This window comes from Lissotriton vulgaris, chromosome 4_1, assembly GCF_964263255.1.
Source record: "Lissotriton vulgaris chromosome 4_1, aLisVul1.2, whole genome shotgun sequence".
Classification (NCBI taxonomy): Eukaryota; Metazoa; Chordata; class Amphibia; order Caudata; family Salamandridae; genus Lissotriton; species Lissotriton vulgaris.
In genome coordinates this window covers 1,217,675,863-1,217,697,835 of record NC_141691.1, presented here as the reverse complement: position 1 = coordinate 1,217,697,835, position 21,973 = coordinate 1,217,675,863, and the positions used below count along the sequence as shown (strand labels likewise).

The 21,973-nt window shown below is 42.4% G+C and overlaps 1 protein-coding gene across 1 annotated transcript in view; it reads left to right on the top strand.

Moving 5' to 3' along the window:
• The window catches only part of LOC147723071 (uncharacterized), a 170,525-nt gene that overhangs the window by 32,817 nt on the left and 115,735 nt on the right, over positions 1 to 21,973 (top strand). The gene's annotated exons all lie outside the window — the stretch shown is intronic.

Genomic DNA, 21,973 nt, shown 5'->3' with positions numbered 1-21,973 from the left:
GTCATGCTGGGGTGTAGTGTTTTAGGGTTTTGGGTAGTGTTGTAGTGTTGGCGTAGTGTAGGGTCATGCTGGGGGGTAGTGTTTTAGGGTTTTGGGTAGTGTTGTAGTGTTGGCGTAGTGTAGGGTCATGCTGGGGGTAGTGTTTTAGGGTTTTGGGTAGTGTTGTAGTGTTGGCGTAGTGTAGGGTCATGCTGGGGGGTAGTGTTTTAGGGTTTTGGGTAGTGTTGTAGTGTTTGCGTAGTGTAGGGTCATGCTGGGGGTAGTGTTTTAGGGTTTTGGGTAGTGTTGTAGTGTTTGCGTAGTGTAGGGTCATGCTGAGGGTAGTGTTTTAGGGTTTAGGGTAGTGTTGTAGTGTTTGCGTAGTGTAGGGTCATGCTGGGGGTAGTGTTTTAGGGTTTAGGGTAGTGTTGTAGTGTTTGCGTAGTGTAGGGTCATGCTGGGGTGTAGTGTTTTAGGGTTTTGGGTAGTGTTGTAGTGTTTGCGTAGTGTAGGGTCATGCTGGGGGTAGTGTTTTAGGATTTAGGGTAGTGTTGTAGTGTTTGCGTAGTGTAGGGTCATGCTGGGGGTAGTGTTTTAGGGTTTTGGGTAGTGTTGTAGTGTTTGCGTAGTGTAGGGTCATGCTGGGGGGTAGTGTTTTAGGGTTTTGGGTAGTGTTTGCGTAGTGTAGGGTCATGCTGGGGGTAGTGTTTTAGGGTTTAGGGTAGTGTCGTAGTGTTTGTGTAGTGTAGGGTCATGCTGGGGGTAGTGTTTTAGGGTTTAGGGTAGTGTTGTAGTGTTTGTGTAGTGTAGGGTCATGCTGGGGGTAGTGTTTTAGGGTTTAGGGTAGTGTTGTAGTGTTTGTGTAGTGTAGGGTCATGCTGGGGGTAGTGTTTTAGGGTTTAGGGTAGTGTTGTACTGTTTGTATAGTGTAGGGTCATGCTGGGGGTAGTGTTTTAGGGTTTAGGGTAGTTTAGTTGTTTAGTGTATGCTAAAGGCATATTTGTTCTAAAAGTTTTCGTTATTTTAATTTGCGGCCTAATAGTACATGCGGGATTTTTTTTGCGGACTGATGGTATGCGGGATTTCGTCATATATTCGCTAATCATACTTTCTATGGCAAAATGAACCCCCTCATTTTGTTCCTTTTTAAATTAAATGTTTTAAGAGTTACCACTTTATTCCAATCAAGATGGCTTCAGGTGTGCCATACCTTTGTAATAAGTAGGACTGTTAGCACTCTAGTTGTTCTTTAGAACACTCTGGGACAATCTGTCATTGGGCTATAGTTGGGCTACATCTGGCTGATATTTGGGCTACATTTGTTTGTTTTGTCTCTGGTGGCCATCTTTGGGCTACATTGGGCTACATTGGGCTACATTGGGCTACATTTGGGCTCCAACATATATATAGCCCAATGTAGCCCAATTTATATTTTTCAAAGTTAATTTTCGTAAAAACCACTGGAGCCTATATCTTGAGACATAGCAAAGGCACATCGGGCTACCAGTCCCTACAATTTTGCCAAGTTTGGTGTAAATCCATTCAGCCGTTCAGGCTAAAAGTGAGGCCAACCGCCCTATGGAAAATTGCATGGGAAAAACACGTTTTGGGACCCCCCTTTTTTCTCGGCCCCCCCTTGACGAAACCCCCCCAAATTTTCAGGGGCTGCTCAGAAACAAAATGTTCCATTTTCCTGAAAATTTCAGCCAATCCTGTCCTCATAAGCCAAAGTTATTCGACATAGAATTTTCAAAAATCCCATAGGAAAAAAATCCTAACTATATATACCTACTGGCTATCGCCAGTAGGTAATATATATATATTTATATATATATTCACTGAAAAAACCATAGGTTTCACACCAGTTATAGTTAGGAATTAGCATTTAAAAAACCTATTAAATTCACTGAAAAAACCATAGGTTTCACACCAGTTATAGTTAGCTGGAAATTTTACTGATATAAAACCATTGAAATTCCCACGTTATAGTTAGTCGGACTCACTATAACTTGCGCGTGCAATGCACTGCTGATGACGTCACATATTACATCACTCATGACATGGTCAGTGACATCACTCATGACATCACTGATGACACCATCCAGTGAATATGTGTCTTTCTGAAAAATAAATATTAGTGAGTTATGTTTAAATATTTAAATACATATATTAGTGTTTCACTTTGTGTATAAGTGGCTACATGTGTTGATAAGTAGCTACATGCGTATGTATATGGGTTATTTGATATTTTTATTAGTATTAGTATGAGTGTCTATATGGTTTGGTGGAGGTATTACTTAGCACATAGATGCATGAGTGACTGACTCTTTGTTTGTATGTGTTTTGAAGACAGCATATGTACAGGACTGTATGGGTGGATGAGTGTCTATATGTGTTTGTTAGTGAGTGAATGACTGTCTCACTAGTGTCTTTATCAGTAACTACATATGTTTTAATCTAGTATATATGAATATTGATGTATATAACTGAGTATATGTGAGAGTAAGAGATTGTAAGATTTCCTGTTTAAATAAGTATGTGTTTCTATAAGTGATTGTTTAAGAGAATAAATATGTGTAATTTTCAATAGAAGTAAGGTGGAAGTGTGTGTATAACTCTATTTTCAAATAAATGGTTGTTCAATAGTTTATTTGCACGTGTGAATATGTGTGTGAGTAACTTTTGGATGAATGTCGGTGTGTAACAGAATGTATAGGTGTATCTCTTCATATGATGAGTGAGTATATGTATGAGTGACTATATAGAACTGTTGGTGAATGAGTGGATGAGTATATAGATAGTGGAAGTACAGAATTGCTTGTTGTAACTGATATAGGTATGTCCATTTTTTAAAAATTTCAGTTTCTATTTTTGAATATGTGTCTCAAGGGTTACTTTACACTGAGAGGAGGTCTGTCACTATGTCACAAGGATGGTGTCATCAGTGATGTCATGAGTGATGTCACTGACCATGTCATGAGTGATGTAATATGTGACGTCATCAGCAGTGCATTGCACGCGCAAGTTATAGTGAGTCCGACTAACTATAACGTGGGAATTTCAATGGTTTTATATCAGTAAAATTTCCAGCTAACTATAACTGGTGTGAAACCTATGGTTTTTTCAGTGAATTTAATAGGTTTTTTAAATGCTAATTCCTAACTATAACTGGTGTGAAACCTATGGTTTTTTCAGTGAATTTCATAGGTTTTTTAAATGCTAATTCCTAACTATAACTGGTGTGAAACCTATGGTTTTTTCAGTGAATTTCAAAGGTTTTTTAAATGCTAATTCCTAACTATAACTGGTGTGAAACCTATGGTTTTTTCAGTGTATTTCATAGGTTTTTTAAATGCTAATTCCTTTGTATATCGAGTTTCTAACCTTTTTTTTTTTTACAATTTGCTGTTTTTTTTAAGTATTCATTTTTTTATAATTTTTTTTTTTTGCGCTCTGGGTGCGCGCTCGGGGAAGCTTTCAGCTAAGCTCTCCTGTAAGCTTCTCCGTGCGCTCATCTGAAAGCGCACCCAGAGCGCAACTGTCGTTCGTCAAAAAAAAATATGAATGAAAAGTTAATAATAATGCAAAACATTTCGTACCATACAAATAAAATTTGTTTTTTTTAATATGGAAAATGATTATGCATTTCTATTAAAGATTGATGACGTCACTTCGGCGCGCAACGTACGTGCCCTCGGAAGCGCATACGTGCGCGGCGCCTAAACGCACGCAAAAGCGCCTACGATCGCGCCACGTGTGCGCCCCGGAAGCGCCTACGATCGCGCTGCGTAAACGCACCCGGAAGTGCACCCGAGCGCGCATCGTAAGCGCGTCAGGTCATGTGACCCTAAAATAACACTTTTCATTGGTTGCTAACAGTTTTTTTTTACAATGAATGAAATCCCCACCCATTTCCTTCACTTCTTCTTTCACTTTTGTGACTGAAAGACCTGCCTTTTTTGCTGCTCCATATTCCTGGATTCATCATGGCTGCCAGATCATCCAGCAGTGAAGATGACTTCATTGATGAAGAGCCACCTACCCCAAAGGTGAAGGGACATTTCATTTGGAAATTCTTTAAATTCCCAGCAGACCAGAAGAAGGTGAATGCACCAAAAGTAGAGTGCAGGATCTGCAAAAAGGTCCTGTCACGGGGTAACCCCCAAAAAAAATACTCTTTTGGCAACTTCACTATGATTCGCCATGTGGAGACCAGGCACCCCCAGAATTTTGCCCGAGAAAGTGTCAGGGCTCTGGCACAGGAGGTTCCCAGAGGTGGGGCCTCTACATCAACAGGAGGAGCAACTTCTTCTGGAAGAGAACAATCTCAGGGGCAGGTGGCAAACATCCAACCTGCATTCAACCATGGGGTCGTCAGATGCAGATACTGCAATCAACTCCTCACCTATGGGGAGCAAAGTGTCCTGCTCATGGTTCGGGCATTAGAGAACCATCACTGCCCTTCCCACCCCTAATTTTTTTCTTTTCTTTTTGCTCCTGTTGAGCAGTTTCTATTCCCTGTTTTTGTTCCTCTTCAGTTAAAAGAAGAAAACCAAAAGTTCTTTTCAGAACTACCTCCAATTCTCATCAAAGAGCTATAATCTTAAAAAATGAAGAGTAAGTGAAATATAGTGCATTGATAATTGAAAGGAGAATGAGTAAGAAAGAACAGAAAGGTATGAGAGGTGAAAGGAAGTGAAGTAGGAGGACTGAAAGAAGGTGAGTGTTAGAAAAGAAATTTATGACACAGTGAATAAACTGGAGGCCTCATTTCTGAAAAGTGACGCATCGCTACGTGAAAATAGCGATGCGTCACTTATCTGGACGCACTCCTTATGACATTCCACATATGTCATATTTAATATATGACTAATCAATTCGCAAGGAGTTACAGATATGTCAGTATTTCTGACATATCTCTAAACACAAAAGTAACGCATTGCAGGAGTGCGTCACAAAAGTGACGCAACTCCAGTAATGTGTCCTTTCACATGGAAAAAGCACCATGTGAAAGGTTTGCTGTGAAGCAGGCGCAAGATTTTGGCGCAACTGCATCCTAAAAGTGACGCACTGCGTCATTATTACCAAGCTTTTTGCAAGGAACACCCCCTCTGCATGCATTATACCTGACACTATTTTTTAAAAAGTGACGCATCTAGGTACATGGGTCACTTTTTAAAACTCTGCGCCATATTGTATCTGCATCAGGTATAATGTATGCAGAGGGGGCAATCCCTCGCAAAAAGCTTGGTAATAACAACGTACTGAAATCTATGAGATTTCCCTGCGTCACTTTTAGGATGCTATTGCGTCAAAATTTTGCGCCGGCCTCGCATCACTTTTATGTTTACACATATGTCAGAAATACTGACGTATCTGTAACTCCTTGCAACATGATTCGTCATACATTAAATATGACACATCTGGAATGTCATAAGGACTGTGTACAGAAAAGTGACGCATCACACCAGCAGTGTAATAAAATGTGCCTCGTTGCACTATATTTAAAGGATGCAACAGCATCCTAAAAGTGACGCAGTGAAATCTCAAACATTTCACTGCGTCGCTATTACAAAGCTTTTTGTGGGGGAACACCCCCTCTGCATGCATTATACCTCACGCAAATATAATGTGGCGCTTGATTTTAAAAAGTGACCCATCTACCTAGATACCTCACTTTTTAAATATAACGCAACGCAACACATTTTTTTACACTACTGGTGCAATGCGTCACTTTTCTGTGCGCACTCCTTATGACATTCCAAGTAACGCATTGCTGGAGTGCGTCACAAAAGTGACGCAACTCCAGTAATGTGTCCTTTCAAATGGGGAAAGCAGCATATGAAAGGTCTTGCCTCAGTCTAACACCTGCTGTAAAGCAGGCACAAGATTTTGACGCAACAGCATCCTAAAACTGACGCAGTGAAATCTCAAAGATTTCACTGCGTCGCTATTACAAAGCTTTTTGCGGGAGAACACCCCCTCTGCATACATTATACCTGACGCTATTTTTAAAAAGTGACGCATCTAGGTACATGGGTCACTTTTTAAAACTCTGCGCCATATTGTATCTGCAACATGATTCGTCATACATTAAATATGACACATCTGGAACGTCATAAGGAGTGCGCACAGAAAAGTGACGCATAACACCAGCAGTGTAATAAAATGTACCTCGTTGCACTATATTTAAAAAGTGACGCATCTAGATAGATGCGTCACTTTTTAAATATTGCATAACAATGCGCATTTTTTTACACCGCTGGTGCGTCACAAAAATTGACGCACAGGAAGCGCAAAACTAACAGCGCAAGGCCTTCATAAATATAGTCCTGGATTTAGGGGGTCACAGGGGGTCTACTCTTCCCCCTTATGATCCAATCAGCTTCCTGCGCGCAATTCGCGTGTCGCGCCTGGAGCGCACTCCCGTGCGCGCACGGGAGAGCGCATATCCCCGCGCAAAACGAAAAAATTTTTTTAATGCCCTGCAGGACCCTATTTTAGTCCCTACATCAAACCTAGGGGGTCAGAGGGGGTCTACTCTTCCCCCTTATGGTCATTTGCCCCTTTTTTTTTCAAACCCCTTGTGTCTCGATTTTACCGAGACACAAGATGGCGGCCGCTCCGCACTGTTTAGAATGTTTACAGACAACTGAGATCCAATCAGCTTCCTGCGCGCAAGTCGCGTGTCGCGCCTGGAGCGCACTCCCGTGCGCGCACGGGAGCGCGGCTATAGATATATATATTTTTTTGAACCTAAATTACTCAAAATCCACTGGAGCACATATCTTGAGACATAGCAAAGGCACATCGGGCTACCAGTCCCTACAATTTTGCCAAGTTTGGTGGAAATCCATTCAGCCGTTCGGGCTAAAAGTGAAATCGACCGCCCTATGGAAATTAACATGGGGAAAACGCGTTTTGGGACCCCCCTTTTATCTCGGCCCCCGCTTGACGAATCCCCCCCAAACTTTCAGGGAAGGACCGGACCGCCATGAGACCATTTTCCTGAAAATTTCAGGCAGATTCGTCAACCGGCGCCAAAGTTATTCAAAATAGAATGTTGAGATTTAACATTGAAAATTATCCTAACTATAACTACCTACTGGCGACCGCCAGTAGGTAATATATATATATATATAAAAAATATCTTTCAAGGGTGCTCTGCAATGTACTTGTGCACATTCACAGGTAAGCAATGCCCCTTGGAAGTGGGGGGGCGGTGCGATCATCTCCGCGGCTGAGCCTGCCACATCATATCTCTTTCAAGGGTGCTCTGCAATGAGACACGCACTCCTCTAGCTGTCAGATACAATCCTTTATTTTCCAAAGCAGGAGTGCAACTCCGATGTCATTTCTCTGTTCACATAATGCATTTCGGAGCATTCACGCTCCTTCGTCAGAGGCAGATTGTCCTCACATCAATAAAGGTTCCCGCATTGCTGCATCAATTTAAATGGGCCTCAGGTGTGCCTTTTCCTGAGATGCACGCTGGGAATTGTGGTTTGGTAACCACTTCTTGCCTCCAGTGGCTGTGTGCAGACAATGTTTCCACGGGGCTCGGCTTACCTATAAATGTGCAGGAATTGACGGCGCAGCTGTTCCCGTATTAAAAGACAGGAGTCCAACCCCGAGGCCCACTGGAGGGTAAAAAGCAGTCTGTTTTAAAAACATTGTCTACACACAGCCACTGGAGGCAAGAAGTGGTTTTCAAACCACAATTCCCAGCGTGCATCTCAGGTGCTCGTACAATGAGCGCATATAGATATATCATTTTCTCAAATTCAATATTCTCAACAGCAACTGGAGGGATTTTCACCAAATATAGAAAAGGCACTACTGCATACCTGTCCCTACCATTTTGCCAAGTTTGGTGTAATTCCGTTCAGCCGTTCAGGCTTTAGCCGTGTCTAAAGGTCCCATAGAAAATGCCATTTGAAAAATTTCAAATTCAATTTTCTCAAGAACTACTGAAGGGATTTTCACCAAACATAGCAAAGGCACATCTGCATACCAGGCCCTACCATTTTGCCAAGTTTGGTGTAATTCCATTCCGCCGTTCGGGCTGTAGCCGTGTTAAAGGTCCCTATGGAAATTAACATGGGAAAACACGTTTTGGGACCCCCCCTTCGTCCCCCGCTTGACGAATCCCCCCGAAACTTTCAGGAAAGGAGCAGAGTGGAGCTGGCCAAACATCTGGAGAATTACACACAGATTCCTCGATCGGCGACAAAGTTATTCCCAATAGAATGTTGAGCGCATACAGATATATAATTTGCTCAGATTCAATTTTCTGAACAACTACTGGAGGGATTTTCACCAAGTACAGAAAAGGCACTACTGCATACCCGTCCCTACCATTTTGCCAAGTTTGGTGTAATTCCGTTAAGCCGTTCGGGCTGTAGCCGTGTCTAAAGGTCCCATAGAAAATGCCATTTGAAAAATTTCAAATTCAATTTTCTCAAGAACTACTGGAGGGATTTTCACCAAACATAGCAAAGGCACATCTGCATACCAGGCCCTACCATTTTGCCAAGTTTGGTGTGATTCCATTCAGCCATTCGGGCTTTAGCCGTGTCTAAAGGTCCCTATAGAAATTAACATGGGGAAAACATGTTTTGGGACCCCCCTTTTTTCTCGGCCCCCGCTTGACGAATCCCCCCGAAACTTTCAGGGAAGGAGCGGAGCCAAGTGAAGCAATTTTAAGGAAAATTACACGCAGATTTCTCAATCGGCGCTAAAGTTATTCCCAATAGAATGTTGGGGATTTCCTACAGTAAGTAGGTCCTAACTATATATACCTACTGGCGACCTTTGTTGTGTATATGTGTTTTATTGAACACAAACACAAAGTGACTATGTATTCATGAATTGATTTTATGCCCATCGATTGTTTTGTGCTTTTAACCCTTTTTTTATGGGTGATAGAGCCTTTTCTTCACTATATATTGTTACACCTACTTTGGGCGCGTCATGTGACCAAGCTCCGCCTGCGGAGCGAAACGCGTCGAGGAGAGCATTTTCTCTGCACTTGCTGCAATACATTTTCCACTGCCTATATCTGATGGTGTGATGGCGTTTGGTTTTACTTCTGAGCCTAATCAACGTAATTGAGAAGAGTTCTGCGCCTGCTGTGTTACCGCTTCGATAGCGGTCAGGAGTGCTGTTTTGATATCTATCACCGGACTTTGGCTGTTTCCGGTTTCGCAAGACCTGCCCAGTGTTCAAAGAGGCTCGGCGTTTCTTCCAGCCAGCTAATCTTCGGAGTATTATGATTTGAACTCGGACGAGTTTTGTGCTGGGCCCCCTGCTTTCCAGAGACTGTCTGCATTGAAACGGCATTGGGTTGCTACTTGGCGTGGTGTTCGGGGAGTCAGCGAGGTCGGCTGACCTCTGCAAGCCTGGAACGCCGATTCCGGTAAGACGCCCGTTGCTAATGTGCTTGCAGCATTGTGATTGAAAGCGGGCTCCTTTGGGATAATTATCACATCACGAGATAAAAAATATATATCACCGCCATATAGCAGTGAAGTGGCAACATCATTCTAGAGCCAATAATTATTGTGCAGCTATGATTTCCAGCGACGCGCTGAAAAGTAGAGAAACGGCGGCTGAAGCGCTGTATGAAAATCTTCCGGCGGTTAACGATGTTCTGCCCACCACCAATCAGGGTGCTTCCACGAACAGTAATGTGAAAGACTTGTTGAGGACTTTGGAGAAGTTACTTCGTAACGAGTTGTCCAAATGGTTGGAAAAAAAGTCCCTGGAGAGATACTGCGACGCCAATATCGTAACACGGGGTCTGAGAGTATTAATTTTCCCCACCTATGATAATCCGGACCCCAAGATGTTACAATAATGGGCCGATAATAATTTATAGGCTTTAAGAAACATGCTACACATCTTGACTAAATACGCCCAATCTGAAAGAGAGGCTCTGCTTGTAGAAAAAGAACGCATAAATGGTTTGTTGGAAGCCACAGGAGAAACTGACCTGATTACTAAAGCCAGGAAGGAGATTGAAGCTCATTTGAAGAAATATGAGGAATCCATTCAGGAATGTAAAATACAGAAATTTGCGCGGGATCAACGCGACTATGCGACAGGTCGCATATTCACTTTTGCTCGCAAATACGATTCCTATAAACAAAAAGCTATGTCTGGACAGCAAAAAAACGGGCAAGCAACGGGCCAATCTACTACTACCAACAGCGATGCTACAGACTTTGACAATGCATCTCTCACCTCCAACAGTGGTTCTGAGGATAATCGGTCAGTGGTCTCTGCGGATGCCAGCGATCTTACAGACTTTTCCGTGGTGGATGAACTGAATTTTGTCAGCGAGGACCGGAGGTACTCTCTGCGCCTCCGCAACCCTCAACAACAACAGAGCAGAGCAGCAGTCAAAAACGCTGCATCAGGAGGCGCAATTCCAAAGCGAGGCGCAGCAAGGGGCAACTCTCGCAGGAACTGGAACAAACCACAATGAGACAACAGAACACTGTGATTAATTTGACAGACCTTGTCCTGTCCAAGGCAGAGGAGCAACTATTGCCCCTAGGCATTTCATTTTGTCCAACAAATAATTTTTCTTACACTCAGGCACGCATAGACGTTTTTAAATTCATCCGGAAGATCAAATTGATGAAATATTTCCAACTGCATACCATGCCTGAAAATAAAGCAAGTGGTAGTGTACAAACAGATTCAACACCAGCTCCCTTGCAAGTGAGAAATCTTGAAGGCCTTTAAACACTTCTCTCTTTAGCCCATGAAGATAACGAGGAAGGAACACCTACTGTCAGTCAAGTTGTCTCAGTAAATAAACCATCTTCAAGTCCCTTTAGAAGTAAATCAACTTTTTTACCTCTCATGCCGAAAGACGCAGTTGATGTTTTTAGCAATCGAGTTGTAGCTGAATTGAAACAACTGAACAGGATTACTTTGGGCAAGAAAAAACAACATAACTATAACAATGAACAATATTGGCTACTAATGAAACAAATTCAAAGTGATCAATCTGTGATTGTTAAGAACGGGGTGGTAACACGGTACTATGGGCTAAAGTGGATTACCTCCTTGAAGCAAAAAGACAATTGGGGGATCCCCTGTGTTACACTCAAACTACCAAATTTGCCATGCTGAAAAGCAATGAAGTGACTAGAAAAAAGATCCATCAATGGCAAAGAACAGGTCTCATTACCAAGGAAGAGGCCACATTTTTGAGCGTCACGCATCCAATCACTCCTGTTATCTATCTTCTCCCCAAAGTACACAAACGAATCACTCCTGTTCCTGGTCGTCCTAATATTTCGGCACGAGGGAGTATGAATGAAAACTTATCCAAATACATTGATTATTTTCTCCAACCTCACATGACTTCACTCCCATCCTACCTCAAAGACACTACGACTTTTTGGTTAAGATCCAACATGTTAATTGGTGTTCTGATTTTTGTTTTTTGGTGACGGACATTGAGTCACTTCATACTAGCATTAATCATTCCCAAGGTTTGGAGGCGGCCAAACATTATTTGGACACACGCAATGCTATCCTGCGAGATCATAACAATATGTTGGTAGAAATGATTAACATATGTTTAACCAACAATTATTTCCAGTTTGAAAATGATTTTTACCATCAGGAACGGGGTGTTGCCATGGGCTCGTGCTTCTCCCCCAGCTATTCATGTTTACATGTTGACTGGTGGGAGGAGCACGTGCTAGGCAAAAATCACAGCCAGTGGCTTTCACATCTAGCCCATTACTGGCGTTTCATTGATGATATCTGTATCATATGGAATGGTTCGCAAGCTCAGGCTCAAAAATTTGTAGACGAGATTAAGATCAATACTCGTAATCTGAAATTTACTGCCACCATTTCATCAGACTCGGCTGAGTTTCTTGATGTCCAGATTTATATTGAGCAGGGTAGGCTCCACACCAGGCTACATAGGAAAACAAAGGCAGGCAATGCCATTCTGCATGCCCGGAGTGCTCATCCATCCCACACAATTAACAGTATTCCTTTTGGTGAATTTGTCCATATAAAAAGAATATGTAGTGATCCAATTGCAGCGGATCAATGCCTAAGTGAATCAACTAAGAGATTTCTCGAGTGCGGTTATAAATCTGAACTATTACAACGCGCCCTCTCGAAAGCGTCTCTACTTTCGAGGGATAAATTACTGGCTCCCAAAATGTTGACTATTTCTGAGGACAGTTGTATCAGTTCAGTTCGTCTCATTACCACTTACTGCTCACAAGAACACAAACTGAGACGGAATGGCCAACCATTTTGACGGATGTCATTTTAGGTCCCATCCTACCTAAAACACCGGCGATCACTTTCAAGAGGGCCCCCTCCATGAAAGATGTTTTGGATAAGCCACAACCTGAATTTACACCTAAACGAACCTGGCTGTCCAAAACAGGCTTCTTTAAATGCACATCTTGCCGCGTGTGTACGTTCGCGATGAATGGCATGCATTACAAATCTGCATTTAATGATAAACCGATCGCCATCACAGAATATTTGACATGCCATAGTGACTTTGTAATTTACCAACTTACCTGTACATGCAATTTGTCTTATATTGGCAGTACTAAACTACCAGCCAATCAACGTATTTTACAGCATATACGTGCAATTGTAAATTCGGACAGTAATTACCCGGTGGCTCGCCACTTTAAAGCTGTCCACGGCAACAAATTGAAAGATTTGCAGTATACACTTTTGAGGTCAGTTCCCAACCCCGGACAGGGGGGAGACAGAGAGAAACTCCTTAGACAAAGGGAGACTTATTTTATTCTACTGCTCGATTCTAAGGCACCAAATGGTTTAAATGCAATTTATGAACTTCATAACTTTCTATAATTGAAATTTCGAACTCATTGTTGAGGTTTTTCTAGAATTAGTGTCTAAAGCTAGTCTAATTGTGCACATTCTGATTAGACATTTATTAGGCTTTATGGTTTTAGTTTTACACTAAATGAATTAGGATGATTTTCATATCATGTGCTTCAGCTGTGACCGTTTATTATTACACATTGTTTATAATTTGAGTTTTTCACCCAATTTACACGAGCACTTGTTGTTTTAGTTGGCATACTAAAGATCATGTTTCATGTCATTTGGGAACACTGATTACAAGGAGATACACTTTTTTGAACATTATGGTTGGGTTGCTAGGTGATCTAGTGGCAATTTTTGATAAATGTATGGAGATTGAGATACATGATATTTATTTGATCAACATTTCACTTTATATAGTATCAAGCTTTGTTTAACAATCTGATTCTTGAAATTAGAAATTGTTAAACTTGCCACATCACCCTACTCGATTTTGAAACTACCATCATGAATTACAGTCTACTTGTTCAAACCTTAAACCTTTGCACATGAGCACTATGCTCTGATTGCCTTTCGGTGTTTTTTACCTTGTTTCCAAATTGTACATTCTTTAAAAATGATGATTGTCTTCATTTTATAATGATTTGAGCACTATGCTTGTATTTGTTTTGTGTATATGTGTTTTATTGAACACAAACACAAAGTGACTATGTATTCATGAATTGATTTTATGCCCATCAATTGTTTTGTACTTTTAACCCTTTTTTATGGGTGATAGAGCCTTTTCTTCACTATATATTGTTACACCTACTTTGGGCGCGTCATGTGACCAAGCTCCTCCTGCGGAGCGAAATGCGTCGAGGAGAGCATTTGCTCTGCACTTGCTGCAATACATTTTCCACTGCTTATATCTGATGGCGTTTTACTTCTGAGCCTAATCAACGTAATTGAGAAGAGGTCTGCGCCTGCTGTGTTACCGCTTCGATAGCGGTCAGGAGTGCTGTTTTGATATATATATATATATATATAGATATATATATATATATATTCACAGAAAAAACCATAGGTTATACTCCATATATAGTTAGGAATTTGCATTTACAAAACCTTGAAAATTCAATGAAAAAACCATTGGTTGTAGGCCATATATAGTTAGGGATTTGCATTTAGAAAACCTTATTTTACTCGCATAAAACCATTGAAATTCCATATATAGTTATAAGCGCTAACTATATATCGCGCACCCGCAATCCACTGCTGATGATGTCACATATTACATCATTCATGACATGGTTAGTGACATCACTGATGACATCACTGATGACATCTCAAATGACATCACTGATGACATCACTGATTACAACATCCAGTGACTGTATGTTTCTGTAAAGTTAAAACATGTTTTACATATTGAAGAATGAGTGCATGTATAAGTGTCTGGATGAAGGATTTACTAGGTGCATGACTGACTGATTGAGTGAGTGATTAAATGTGTCTCACTGAGTGCATGGGTTAGTGACTAAACTGTTTTAATTTGTGCATCATTATATCTGTTGTTCTACAAACTGCTGCATATGTTGATCAGTAGCTATATGAGTAACTGTATGGGTTATTGATTGGTTGTCCAAGTATTTGTATGGGAAACTGAGTGTGTGTGTATGGGTGGCTGGGAGGTGTGTGACTCTGTACATAGATGTGTGAGTAGTTGATTCACTATATGTATAGATTCAAAACTGCATGTGGAATAGCTGTATGGGCGGTTGACTGTGCATGAGTGTATTAGTGAGTGAATGGATATCTCAGTGCTACATGTCAAATTAAGTACATATGTAAAACACAGTACATGTGAGAGTTGACATCTATAAATAACTGTGCATAAGAGCTAGTGAATGTGTGAGTGGCTGTATGGATCATTGTGAACATGTATCAGAGATTGTATAAGAGAGTAAAGTAAATATTTGTTAGTATATGTTTGAATAAGTAAGGTGTGTATAACTGTATAGTTGAGAAAATGGAGGTGTGATTAATTTTTGGCATAACTGACTAGGTGTGTGAGTAACTCCATGGATGAGTGACTGTCTGTTTACACTGATTGTATCTAAGGTTATATTAGAGTCTGAAGAGGTTCATGGTATTATCACATGAATGATATCATCAGTGATGTGATCAGTCATGTCAAATGAGATGTTATCAGTGATGTCATCAGTGATGTCATTTGAGATGTCATCAGTGATGTCATCAGTGATGTCACTAACCATGTCATGAATGATGTAATATGTGACATCATCAGCAGTGGATTGCGGGTGCGCGATATATAGTTAGCGCTTATAACTATATATGGAATTTCAATGGTTTTATGCGAGTAAAATAAGGTTTTCTAAATGCAAATCCCTAACTATATATGGCCTACAACCAATGGTTTTTTCATTGAATTTTCAAGGTTTTGTAAATGCAAATTCCTAACTAAATATGGAGTATAACCTATGGTTTTTTCTGTGAATTTCAATGGTTTTTTAATAGCAAATATCAAAAGCTGTCAAATGTCAAGTACGTGATAGGTAAAAACGTTTTCGTGTTTATGCACGCTGATGTGCTTTGAACGCTGCCCCCCCCCCCACTCCCCTCTTTTCTCTTAGTAGTACTCTCTCTTTGCAGATAGTGAACGGTAGTTAACTCAGACCTTTACCCCTGTTGTAATCCGTCGTACCTGCTTGTCTCTCCATTTGATTGATTATTATCCAAGCATTTACTGTTTTACAATTTGTTCTCTTTGGATCATTCTCTATTTACAAACAAGCACAAAGTCGCAATACTCTGTTTAGTCTTTGCAGATAGTGAAAAATCGTGTAAAAAAATAAAAGTAATCGAGCAAAATCAGTAGACCACTAATTCGATCTCTTTTTGATCTCGGTAAAATACAAACATTAGGAATAACCCTTCATGAGAAATACGAAAATAGTGAAATGAACTGAGCTCCACACCATGAGGGCTGCAAAACAGCTCGACTCCGCCACCCACACCGCCCAAAATAACGGCAAACCCTATGCAAATATTATAAATATACACAACACACCAGCAAAGAAACAGAGTAAAACATTTTATTAAATAACTATTTACATAACTATTTTATACTTTTTATTGCCCGATCCGGCTAGCTCAATCGATCGAGCATGAAACTCATGCACTGATAACAAGCGTTGAGAGTTTGTAGAATGATGGCTTCAGATTTTCCACATACGGTGTAGTGGCGCGAACTGGCAGGGGGCGTTTGGATTCTACCCCTTCTCCAAATAAGATTTTCATACGTGAATGTTCGTTCATGCTTTTTGTCCCTGACTTGCTTCCATGTCACTGCCTTACATAAATGGCATAAGTCCTGGTTGTAGAGTGCCATACTTCAGAGTTCTAAGCAGCTCTTGTAACACTGTTTAAACCTTATTTGCACCTGCTGCAGCTTCACTATTCAAAGTAAGTGGGGTCCATTTGTGGACCTGACTGCATTGGAAAACAATGTGATACGGTGCCTCCCTAAACCGCTTGACGGAGGCCCCCGAGGGGCGGTGAGATGGCGCGGACTGAGAGGGGGCGCTTGGCTCCCTCCCCCTCCCCAAGTCGTGTTGCCCTGGTGAGGCCTGAGATCGCCTCCGGCATAGGTGGCCGGCTCCCGGGGTCCAGCGGAATTTTTTCCCTTTTGAAGAATCTTTCATTCTGGACCTTGTCCCACAATCCGTTTCACCTGAAGACACGCTGTCGTAGGGCGCCCCTTTACCGTTTTAGTTGCCATTCCGCCCGCTTTTGGTACTCTGTGCCTCTTCCGCCATTCAGCTGTTTACCGCTCGCTCTTGCGACTACAACGTCTCGCTCACCATGTAGTTGAGTTGCTCCCGCTCTTAAGATTTGACCGAACTTTTTGGACTGCTGAAAGCGGTTGTATTCCGACCGCTGGTTGGTGGAGACATTTTGACTAAATTCTGCACCTGCATTGTCGCGTAATGCGTCATATGACGCGACGCGTTAGCGCACCCGGAAGTGCTCTGGTGCGCAAGGCGCAGCTTCCCGGAAACGATCCAGAGCGCGCCGCGCAGCGCGTAACGTAAGCATAACAGGTCATGTGACTTGTTAATAAAACTTTTCATTGGTTCATTTTACTTTTCTTTTCCTAATTATGTAAGACTAGGTAATGTGACCTAAAAATAACACTTTTCATTGGATTAAAACATTTTTTTTTCCCCAAACGATGAAAGCCCCACCTTGTTTCTGGATGTTTCAGACTGAAGCTGGCGTCACCATGAGAGCACCACCATCTCGTAGCTCCGTCGTGGCCATTCCGCAAGCAATCATGGCAGCCGCTCCCCACCGGAAGCCTGCGGGAGTCGAGGGCCCCCAAGACTTTTGTACAATCTTCAAGGCTGAGGGGACGCTTTCGAGAATGGAACCCAAGCCCTGGCAGACAAGCGTCCGAGTTCCAAGGTGTCCCAGGGCCATTTTACTGGACCAGGCCCAAATCCGAAGAGCCGGCCGCCATTTTAAGAGTCCTGTGGCAGCCGCCTATCGCTGCACCGCAAGAGTGGGAGCAACTCAACTACATGGTGAGCGAGACGCTGTAGCCGTAAGAGCGGGCGCTAAACAGCTGAATGGCGGAAAAGGCACAGTGTAGCAAAAGCGGGCGGAATGGCGACTGAAACGATAAAGGGGCGCCCCACTACAGCAGACAAGCCTCCGCCATGTGCTTCAAAACTGCATATGTATCTCGTGATATCAAGGTTGGGCAACCAGTACAGAACAAGCAGTTACGAGTCCCATTTACACCGGCGCCATTTTGGGCGCGGCCGGGCAGGTCCAGGATCTACTGAAACATAAAAAATGAGGCTGACGTCTCTGAAGCAGTTGACGAACAGCAGGACATAGCAAATAAACATGAACTCTCTAAAGCTGTTAACTCACTGCAGGACAAAACAAGTGAACCTGAAACCTCTGGAATAATTGTCGCTCAAAAGAACAACACACAAAACTCTGTAGAGCCTGAAGAAAAAAAAACAGAAGGGCACTGTAGTTTCAGACACACTTAACACTAATGACTAAACAAAGATATCGTCTGTTTATAAAGCAGTTATCATCTTGACAGAATTGACAAAGAAGTGTACAGACACCAATGCATCAGCATTCTCGGAGATAACATCTTAAGGAACAAAGAAAGACCTGTTCACTCTTGACACCCCAGGTGCTGTGTATATTGCACTATAGTGCTGCATCGAGAAAACGGGCAACCCTATTGATGTGGATTTTTCATTATTGATTATTGTAAAGAAATTGCGACTCCCCCCTTTAGCAGATTAGCTAAATGTTTGCGTAATTTAGGCATAAAAGTTATATTATTGTTGATGTTGTTGTTATCGTTATAGTTCTGGTTAATTTCAAAAAATGGTTAAATATATTTACAGTTTTTGTTGCGTTCGTTATATTTAAATGTTAATAAAGTTTTAAAATGTAACTGTCTTGGAGTACTATATTTTTTTTAAAAATCGGGTGAATGGGGCCTTGAATCGGGTTATTGTCATGTGTGGGCTTTGCAAGTGTACTGCTACAAGATCGGACATTTCAAACTCAAATGCACGTTCTTTTTCTTACCTTTCCGAAGCATGGAGCGCAATAGCAGGCAGAGAAAGGGTGATGCACGTGTTGAACACTGCCTGGCCTGCAAATTGCTGGCAGTGCCCCCCCGCCCGCTCCTGAAAGAGGGCACACACACACCGCCGCCCCGAGTACTTCACAAATCTTTAAAAGACCATGCGCTTGTTCAATGGGAAGTGGATAACATGGCTAAGAGCATTTGCTGGATAATGCATGAATATCGCTGACTTTTCAACGATATTCATGCATTGCGGCCGTTTTTTATCGCATTTGCGATAAACCTTGCTAATAGCAAGGTTTATGTGCGATAAAATTCGCCGATGTGCGGCGATAATTTTTGTCTCTAAACAAGTTAGAGACAAAAATTACCGCTAGTTGTTGGTAATATGCCCCCGGGTTTTTCCTTGCAGGAATCGGGAAGCGAAAGACTAGCACTGAAATCAGTAGTCTCACGCCTGAATCGGGAGGGTTGGCATGTCTGGATACTCTACAGCTGGGGCCATAAACTACATCCGCAGGGCTAGGTGATAGCCTAGGTCCGGCCTGGACAATCGGACACAGAGGAAGAGGAGTGTCAGAGGGTGCGGTAGTGAATAGGGTGAAAGGGAGGTGTCGAGCGGGTACAGGGTGTGATTCTCAGAGAAGAGCAGCGCAGATGGGGGAAGTATATGGCCCATGCATGAGAGAGAGAGCGGGGGTGACCATTGCGTGGGGGAGATGCGTGCGAGGGTGGGGAGCCATGCTGAGAATCGGCGGCGTGCAGAGAGTGGACCTGGTCAAGCCATCTAAAATGGCTGCCGTGCACGACAAAATTGTGGCATTGGACAAAACGCAAGATGGCGCAGACAATGTTTATCAATAAGGATTCATTTATAACAAAATATTTACTCGCAGTGACAAAATGGTGGTCAACACTTCCTGATTTCCATCGAATCGAACGTTAACAAACGTTACGCAGCAAAAAAAAAAAAAAAAAAAAAAGCTCATGCACAGAGCAGTTTTTAACCATGTTATCCAATGGAAGGTGGATAACACGGCTAAGAGCATTTGCTGGATAATGCATGAATATCGCTGACTTTTCAACGATATTCATGCATTGTGGCCGATGTGCGGCGATAATTTTTGTCTCTAAACAATTAAAACGAAGCACAAAATGGCGAATTCCCGTTTCGCTACCAGTTTGCGGCCCAGTTCGCGGCCCGTGAAGCGCTTCTACCGTGAAAAATCATTTTTTTTTTCTTTTCCCCACGGGACCCTTTAATAACCCCAACAACATTCCTAGGGGGTCAAGAGGGGGATACCTTGCCCCCTTTCATTAAATTCCCCTTTCGTTTTTCACCTCTTCTTCTCTCTCGATCCTACCGAGAGACAAGATGGCGGCCGCTCCGGACTGTCACGCAGCTAAAAAAAAAAAAGCTCACGCACAGCCGCTGGAAGAGATGTATCAACATATATCAGCCTCCTCAGCCACCCTCAGGAAACATAGGGGATTAGGATACGTCTCCCGCACCCCCTTATACCTAGTAATTTAATTAACGAAGCACAAAATGGCGAATTCCCGTTTCGCTACCAGTTTGCGGCCCAGTTCGCGGCCCGTGAAGCGATTCTACCGTGAAAAATCATTTTTTTTTTCTTTTCCCCACGGGACCCTTTAATAACCCCAACAACATTCCTAGGGGGTCAAGAGGGGGATACCTTGCCCCCTTTCATTAAATTCCCCTTTCGTTTTTCACCTCTTCTTCTCTCTCGATCCTACCGAGAGACAAGATGGCGGCCGCTCCGGACTGTTTAGAATGTTGACAGACACCGGAGAGCCAATCAGCTTTCTGCGCGCAAAGTTCCGAAACGCGAAAAGTAAGCGGACCGGATCGCTGCCCGGAGCGCTGTTACAGATATATATCTTGATTTAAACGTTAATTTCTCAAAATCCACTGAAGCACATATATTGAGACCTAGCAAAGGCACATCGGGCTAACAGTCCCTACAATTTTGCCAAGTTTCGTGCAAATCCATTCAGCCGTTCGAGCTAAAAGTGAGTCCAACCGCCCTATGGAAAACTCAATGTAAAAAACGCGTTTTGGGACCCCCCTTTTTTCTCAGCCCCCCCTTGACGAAACCCCACCAAATTTTCAGGGGCTGCTCAGAAACAAAATGCGCCATTTTCCTGAAAATTTCAGCCGATTCCGTCCACAAACGCCAAAGTTATTAGACATAGAATTTTCAGAAATCCCATAGGGAATTAATCCTAACTATATATACCTACTGGCGATAGCCAGTAGGTAATTACCTACTGTTAGTCTTCAGTAGGTAGTTATAGTTAGGACCAACTTTTCCCACAGACAAAGCGTTTTTTGTTTTTTTTTGCGATTAACTTTGGTGCAGTTTGACAAATCTTCAAAAACTTTTTCAAGAATAGTGCCCTATTTGGCTATCCTTGCATAGATAGCATTGTGGTGATCCGTGAAGCAGGGACGAAAAAAAGGGGGTGTCCAAAAACTTTTTCCCGATGCAATGTCTATGTGTGTTTTGTAGTTTTTAGACTAGGCTACAGACCTGAATCGCTTAACGGAATAACACTAAAGTCGGCAGAAAGCTAGATTTGGTGCAGATCTGTTCAGTACTTTGGGAGTCATTGCAGATAGAAATTTAAGATATGGTCGGGGGAGTAAAGTGTTGGTTACTGACTGTTTGATTTGGAAAGCGTGATTTTTTAAAAACTTACATTGCTGCTATCTTTTAAAACTGAAATTGCTGCTATTTTTAACTTGACTTTCAAACTCGAACGCGGGAAGTGGGAAAGTTTTGTTCTGTGGAGCCGAGCTCTGATTGGTCCAGCTTAGCCAATCAGAGGCGTACCTGGAAGGAGCTTCTTGTGCCCTTAGCTACTTCATGCTTGCAGCAGCGTGGTCGCGCTGTTGGGGGGAAGAAAGTGTTGGTTACTGACTGTTTGATCTGAATATCCTGATTTTTTAAAAACTTACACTGCTGCTATCTTTTATAATTGAAATTGCTGCTATTTTTAACTTGACTTTCAAACTCGAACGCAGGAAGGGAAAAAGTTTTGTTTTGTGGAGCCGCGCTCTGATTGTTCCAGCGTAGTCAATAAGAGGCATACCTGGGAGGAGCCTGTTGTGCCCCCAGCTACTTCTTGCTCCCTGTCGTGCTGTTGGGGGCGAAAGAAGTGTTGGTTACTGACTGTTTGATTTGAATAGCCTGATTTTTTGTAAAACCTACATTGCTGATATCTTTTAACATTGAAATTGCTGCTAGTTTTAACTTGACTTTCAAACTCGAACACAGGAAGTGGGAAAGTTTAGTTCTGTGGAGCCGTGCTCTGATTGGTCCAGCTTTGCAAATCAGAGGCGTACCTGGGAGGAGCCTGTTCTGCCCCCAGCTACTTCTTGCTCGCAGCAGCGCGGTCACGCTGTCGGGGGGAAGAAAGTGTTGGTTACTGACTGTTCGAGTTGAATAGCCTGATTTTTTTAAAAACTTACATTACTGCTATCTGTTA